The following is an 8,129-nucleotide window of genomic DNA, read 5'->3' as shown; positions in this document are numbered from 1 at the left end:
TCCCCAACCGATTGGTCAATCGATTGGGAGAGTTTTTGAGAGAACAGTGAGCTTCTGAATCGATCCGTTGATCAATTGAAACCTCCAATCGATTGGGCAATCGATTGAGAGGCTGGGAATGTGCGCGATAATGCTGGAAAACACGCGAGACGTGCTGGATCTATTGGGCAATCGATCCAGGCAATTCCCAGGAGCACAGACGCACTCTGGATCGATCGACCGATCGATCCAAAGCCTCCCCAATCGATTGGGAGCAATCCAATCGATTGGGATTCGACCATTGGTGTCGTGTTTAGCTGTTGGTGTGCGTTCGTCTTCGAGAGTTCTTCCTTGTTTCTTCTCCAGCGACACACCAGCTCTCCACAGTTTCTTCTCCACTCTACCGCCAGTTCTTGAGGGGTTCTTGGAGCAAGTTTTGCTGGTGATCCAAGATCAAGAGGTGGGCTACAATAAGAAATTAGGGTTAGGATTTTCAGTGCATAACTTGTAAGCTTTTGCTTGTATTTTATTTTCCCTTTCCTTACTTCTTGTATTGAGAGTGTTGTAAGGCTTCTCCACCTTCGGTAGTTACCGTAAAGGAGTATTTTCATAGTGAAGGGTGCATGAGTGTGTGGATCCTTGGATTAGTCACCTCTTGTTGAGGTGGATACCAAGTAAATCCTAGAGTTAGCATTGTGTATTTGTTTCTTTGTATTTTCCACTGCATATCTTTGAAGAAACAAGCAACGACAAGCATGAGATCACGCCGAGCTATTCGCCCCCCTCTATCTCCATTTTCGGTCCCAACAGACTGGTGCCGAGATGAGTTGATATGATGATCAACTCTCTCCTCTTATTTATAGGAAGCTTTGGGGCTTGAAGGAGATTACTCATGCTTGTTGAATAACTCCTTAGCAATTGTCCAAAGCTTCCAAGCCATTCTCCTCCTCCTAATCTAAGTCATCTTGTAAGAGGAAGAGAGCTTTGTGAGAGGTTGTACTCCACCGAGAAGGAGTAAGAGCTAGCCGGAGATTGCCGGGGATTGATCCACCGAAGGATCAAGGACTCGTCCACCTCAAGGACACGTCGTGGAGTAGGAGCAAGTAATCTCCGAACCACGTAAAGGATTTGTGTTAGCGTTTGTGCTTTCTTGCTTGTTCTTATTGTTTTTGTTTAGTATATTCTGCTACGCACTAACACCTTGTAGAGAATAAAGTAAATTGGGGGTGATCTAGCTATCCAACCCCCCTTCTAGCCGGTTACCGATCCCTCACACCTTGATCCTAGTAGATGTGTGCGACAATTTCACCTTCTTCTAATCGGAGGTGGCTAATCTGGTTCCAGAGCAGGTCCCGTCTCATAAGTTTTACCTCCAAGGTCCATTCATGTAGTTCTAGGAATTTCTCCCAGAGCTCCTTGGCTAACTCGTTGTAACGACCACCCTTCTCACTACTCTCTAAAGGTATCCGTTACATAACTACTATAAACTCTTACTTAACTAGTATAACAAACTAGTACATAAATTTTCCAGAAAACTTAAAATTTCGACAGAATATATGCAGTACAACAGGACTAAAATACAATACAATACTGACATTGACATATAACATATAATAGCAGTAACATATGAAACTATATCTCAATGCAACCACAAAGTGCCCACTAACTAAACTGAACTCATCTTAGCATGCAATCTAAAACAAGAATAGACTCAAATGACATGGAGTATAGAGTACAATCTCAATGACATGGAATATAAAGTACAATCTCAATGTTTCTTATTCACTAAAACACGGAAACTCAATAACGTCCCAAGTCTCTCCCATAGTCCTGGCATCACACATCATCGAACACCTCCTTGTCACCTTCCTTTTCTATAGCTTTTCCTTTCCTTTATCTGCAGTAAGAGGAAATGCAATCTATAAGCAAAATTGCTTAGTAAGTGCTATCTAACTCACAAAAATTCGAGTGTGCATGTAAGCTGAAAGAAATCTAGAAACTGAATGCTCAAAAGAAGATACTACTCATGCTCATCTAACAACAAAGGAAACAAGGCATACTGAAATGCTAAACATGTGAAGCAAATCTAAACAAACATGTCAGCATACAAGAAAACTAAACTTGCTGAATTTTAAACTTATGTGAAGCTTATATTACTTGTTCAAAAACTTATACTTTAATACTTCAAAATAATAATCAATCTCTTCTTGGGCCCAGGCTTAGTACCAATGCGCGCTCCCTAATAGAGATTGTGGTAGCTAGTCACTAGTCCTACGAGGGTAAAGACCTTGGTCTTACCAAGGCCAAGACCTTGGAATTGGTCACCTGAATTTTCTTTTACGACAACCTTGAATGTCGGGTACTAGCCTCTTAAAAATAAAATACTTGTTATCTTTTATTACTTCTAATATATAATGCCTCAGCATTTTAACAAACACTTTGTGTGCCAAAATCCCTAAAGTCTTGACTTTGGGATCTACTTAAGGTCTTGGCCTTTTTCTTTCTTTTCTTTATCTTTCTTATACTTTTCTTAAACTCAAAATACTGTGATACTTAACAAGATCTGCACTATGATACTTAACAAAAATTTGCACTGAAATGCTTAATAAAATTGTGCTGAGATGCTAAATAAAATAGCATGCTTATAAATAAAACCATTCATGCATATTGAGATTGCAAGAAAACTTAAATCTGAATGCCTGAAATAAATAACATATATAGCTGCTCATGTTAATCTAATAGCAAAGGAAAACTAGAAAGTATACCTGTGCATATCTAGTGGCAAAGGAAACTGGTCATGCTCAACTCATAGCAAACAAAACTAGGAAATACTGCTCGTGCACATCTAACAACAAAGGGAATACACATGCTTAACTGATAGCACATGGGAAACTACTCATGTTCACAAACAGCAAAGCAAAGAGGAACTGCTCATGCCCGCAAACAGCAAAAGGGGAATTAAACAGCAAAGGAAATAAGCAAAAATCTGCTCGTGCAGATTCATAGCATATGAAGGTCTAAACAACAGAGAAAAAGAACTACTCGTGCACTGCTATAAAAATATGAAAACTGCACAACAAAACTAACAGTAAGCTCCTCTATTCATGCCCCTTTTTGTGGCACAATTCAAGCTAAAACCTGCTACTACACAAGTGAAAAATTTGCACTACTACAAAATCTATTCACTCCCTTTCATGCATGTATATAACAAAAGAAATCCGGACTGGAACAAGCTCCAAGAGGGGTTGTTCTAAGCTCCAATAGAGTTGTTCATGCTTGCTGCAAACACAAGGAAATCTAAGTTTGATATGTTAACTTCAAGGGTTGTTCTTTTCAGGTTTAACAGAAAACAAACCTATAGCAGAAATGCTATAATCCATACTGTAAGATCAAACCACATGTATAAGGAACTATTAGCGGAAGACCACTACATATCAAACCTAATATAAAACCTAAACAATTCCCCTCTTGTATCCTTAATGAAACTCACGGCAGAGACTTTTAAAAACTATTCATCTTCATGGCATACTCAAAAAAATACAAGGAAACACCAAATCAAGTTTGGAACTACTCTTACCGCGGGTGAGCAGCAACTTACAATAATTTCTTGGACTCACAACCGGAGAAAGGAACTTCTAGGGTTCGGATAGCTCAAATCTCCGACCTCTCCTTGCGCCCACAGACTCTCCTCGACGAGAGGATCACCACCGCGTGAAAAATCCCTCGGAGAACACCCTCGCCGGCCACCGGAGACGATGCCCTAACCCCCGGCTTCGTTTTCGCCCGAGCAGAGACGGCGCACGCAGAAGAGAAGAGAAGAGAAGGAATTAGGTCTCGGGTTAATACCTAAGTTCTCTTCTTATAACTAGGGTTCTTATTCAATGCTATTCCTTAAATATATTTCGCTACCTATCTGATTAGCATCGTCCGCTTGGGCACTTGGTCAGCCAAATTCGCTTAAGACTTGGTTCGGCCGGAGTCGCGGGTCACGGGTTTGAATCTCGGCTTGGACATTATTTTTGTCGAAACTTCTTTCGTTTAGTAAAAATACCAAACGACCTCCAAAAATTACATAAAAATACTCTAAAAATTTCTAAAAATCTCTATAATATTTCTATAGCATTTCTAAATATTTTTAAATACTATTAAGACTCGAAATGAGGAAATTTGGGTTGTTACACTCGTAGGCTCCAATCTGGTTGACTTATTATGGCGGTAAAATGCTCAGCAGATGGAACTTTTCCTTGCCATTCGCCACGAATTCGGCTTGCTCCTTCTTCATCCACTGATATTCTTCTTTGTCCTTCGGTGCTGTAAAACCATATTTCATAATAATTAATAATTCAAAATATATTTTAAAAAAAAATCTCCATCTTATTTTTCTAGTTCATGAATCTCCCCTCAAACTTCGATGGGTATATACTCAATCCGACCATCTCTTGTGATTCGATCGGCGGTTCATCCTCTTGAAGCAGTTGGGCTCTGATACCACTTGTTGGTCCCTTGTGGCCGACAAGAGGGGGATGAATTGCCCTGCATAATAAAAACAAACATCTTTCTCGACTTTGGAAATAATAATAAACCACTTGTATAAACAGAATTAAAAAGCTAACTAAAAAGGAAGAGGCAAATCGTTTACTTGGTTTGCAATAAGGGATTGCTAATCCAAGACGTTTGAAATCTCACTATAAATCTCCTTCAGACGGAGAAATCTCTTATAGTAGTTAAAGCACTCAATTACAAAGTTAAACAGAAGAAGAATTGTTTACAAGTATTGTGTTTAATTACTGGGATCAGGGTTGTGATCAGGGCACCTAGAAAGGTTTCAAGTGCCTAGATGTGGATACAACTTTATCCATGTCGTAATGGATGCATTGCAATGGATCTGGATAAAATCTTTGGTCCGGGCGCCTAGAAGGGTTCTGGGCGCCTGGACCGCTTTCGCATAAGGGAGCCTCGCTAAGGTGCCCCGACTGGACCAAGCTGGTCTGGGCACCCGGAGTAGCTCCAAGTGCCTAAACTTCGGGGGCCCGGAATGGCTCTGGGCGCCTGGACTCTAGTCAACCTGAAGTTGACTTTTTATCGGGGTCTTTTGCTCCGACTTTGCTCGCTTGGGTGATTTCAGTCATCCGGAATAAGGTTCACCCAAACTCATTTTCCAACCTTCTCGAGAAACCTTCCGCTCTAACTTCTCGCCCCTCAGAAACACCGCGCACCTCCTTCTCGTCCGGCAGTGTACTCTTCTACAACGCCTGGTCCCTCGGACGCACCGAGTCCATCGACTCTCTCCTGTGTTGTCCTTCTCGCTAGCTACATCTTTCGCTCGACCTTTTGTGCTCCTAAGTTCCTGCACACTCAGACACAAGCCATCAAACCACAATAGGATCTAACTTGACTTGGTTGATCACATCAAAACTACCACGGGGTACTTACACAATTCATCATAGACTTAACTATCACATTAGCAAGAACTTCTAAAGTATGTGGAGAGCTAACATAAGCAAACCTACATAATGCAAACACAATAATGTATGTATGTATGTAAATATATGTTTGATTGGAATCATAAAAAAAGCGTAAAAAATATTATATATTTTTGAGTGACAAATAGAAAATATACCTCAAAATGCGACTTTGTAAAACTCAATTATCATCTATGAAATGGGATGTCAAAGCTAAAAATTCTTTCCTTTGATTAGATGCAGTCCACATGACGGTGGTTAAAGCAATCCTGTCTTTATTAGATTCCAATAAGGTCAATACTTTTGCCTATTTATAGTCATACATTTTCAATATATCACTCTTGATAGTTTTGTGATAGATGGAAATATCCATTTGAATGGATTTTAAGTAAATTAAATAATAATGTTCATAATAAAGTAAGAGTTAAGGGGTCAATGTAATGTCTTTTGGTTAAAGAAGCATCATCTTTTTACTAATAATGTGAAAATCAAACAACTCATGTGTCATCAAAATTTTGATGATACTAGCCAATAGACCTCCCCCCATAGATGTTTTCTATTTTTAAGTTTCATACTAAGCCAATGAGCGCATCTATTTTTAAATGGTTAACTTAACAAGAATATACATACTCTAAAACTGTGATGAGGTCAAACTCTACATAAAGTGAATTAACTTATCTAATCAAATATTTATCCCATTATGTTTGTTTGTTATCCCAATTATCTTAAAATTACCTTCTATGATAGCTTGTATGAACAACAACTACAACTACAAAATCAATCAATAGATACAAGTGAGATAGCTAAAAAATTAAAGACATAATTTGTATTATGATTTTAAATCTATATAAGTTAGAGAATAATTAAATTTCATACATACGTATCAAATTCCCACCTAATTTATATCATAACTACTTTTATAGGTGAACGATCATAGTATATCAAATGTGTAAGATTCCAAGATAATCAATCTTGTATTTGAACTTCTCCATAAGATAACAGTGTACTCTGGTTATTATCACTACAACAAATGTCACTTTTCGTAGCACGTCATCAACGACACACAATTAAGGCATACCGTTAATAGTAGTTTTTATGGTATGCCTAATTAAGTATGTTGTGGAAAGTATTATATTTTTACAAATAATGACATGTAAAAATATACATTTTTAATAAATTTTTCTACGACATGCAAAATATATTATTAAAATTAAATATTAACAACGCTCATAAAGTGCGCTATTAAAAGTCACAATTTTATCACCTTTTTTAACCCCCAATGTATCTTACCCGACGAATTAATCTACGACTTCACCCCGAAACCCTTTCTCTTTGTCTCTACCCTTTCGCAACTTCGCTTTCCTCTTTGTCCTCGTTCTGCATCATTGCTTACAGCGAGAACACAACCCCACGGGGTCATTTGCAACTGAGAATGCGGAGTCGAACCATAGGGATGTCAGGGCGTAAATCTCTGAACCCTGTGTACCTCACCCCACTCATCACTTGCCCTCTCTATTATCGTGATTTATCTCCCTCGTGAATATCTTGGGTTGGGTGCGGCGAGGACACTAGGACGTGTGATTTCGCCTTTTGCAGCCTACGGCGAGAACACGCTCGACCTATTGCCCGAGCTGGTCCCCTCCTTCGACGGCTCTCGCTCTTGGCGTCGACGTCTGTTCCCTCTCAATTCACCCCCTCCGTCGCGGCTTTCCTAGAGCGCACCACTGCCGCTCGCAAGATCACCCTTCTCAACCCCCTCTAGATCTACTCTCGCACCTCCTGTAAACCCTTCTATGCTATCCTCCAACGCATCGATGTCAGCATCATGTTGGACCTCAAGCCTGCCCGAGCCGAAGACCCCGCCCTCTCCATTGTCGGAGTCGTCCAGTTCCAGAAGCTTGTCATCCAAGCCATCTCCCTCCTCCAGACTCTCCTCTGTGGCGACGTCCATCTCCTTTGTGACACCATCGTCGATCACATCCGCGAGCTCACCTGCTATGACCATGTGATGGTGTACAAATTCCATGAAGACGAGCACAGCGAGATGGTGGCCGAGTCCAAGTGCAATGATCTCAACCCCTATATGGGCCTCCACTATCCGACCATCGACATCCCACAGGCGCCCAGCTTCCTCTTCAAGCAAAACTGTGTGTGCATGATTGTCGACTACAGCACCACGCCCGTCTATGTTATCCGGGACGAACGCCTAGTCCAGCCACTCTACCTCGTTGGCTCTACTCTCTGTGCCCCTCATGATTACCATGCCCAATACATGTCCAACATGGATTCCATAGCATCCCTTGCCATGGCTGTCATCATCAACAGCGGCAATGAGGATGGAGGCAGATCCTCCTCCCCACCTGGGCTGGCTATATGAAGCTTCGGGGCCTTGTCCATTGCCACCATAGTTCTCCTAGTTGCATTCCCTTTCCCCTTCACTATGCCCACTACTTCCTCATGCAGATATTTGGTCTTCAGCTTAATATGGAATTCCAGTTGGCTGCTCAGCTTTCAGAGAAGCATATCCTCCACACGTAGACTCTCCTCTATGACATGCTGCTCCGCGATGCTCCTTATGGTATTATCACTGATCCCGTCTGAAGGCTGAGTCGGACGGAGGCTGGTCGTGGTGGCCTAGTCGTTGACGGAAAGTCGTGGGTGATTCGGCTCCCACGGGCGGCTGACGAT

At 41.0% G+C, this 8,129-nt stretch overlaps 1 pseudogene; it reads left to right on the top strand.

Annotated features, from left to right (window-relative positions):
* Positions 1 to 5,689: 5,689 nt before the first annotated feature.
* On the top strand, positions 5,690 to 7,818 carry LOC122028956 (annotated as a pseudogene).
* The last annotated feature ends 311 nt before the right edge of the window (positions 7,819 to 8,129 follow it).

The sequence above is a fragment of the Zingiber officinale genome, chromosome 10B (genome assembly GCF_018446385.1).
Source record: "Zingiber officinale cultivar Zhangliang chromosome 10B, Zo_v1.1, whole genome shotgun sequence".
Taxonomy (NCBI): domain Eukaryota; kingdom Viridiplantae; phylum Streptophyta; class Magnoliopsida; order Zingiberales; family Zingiberaceae; genus Zingiber; species Zingiber officinale.
The sequence above is the reverse complement of the archived record's forward strand: the minus strand, read 5'-3'. Positions and strand labels throughout refer to the sequence as shown.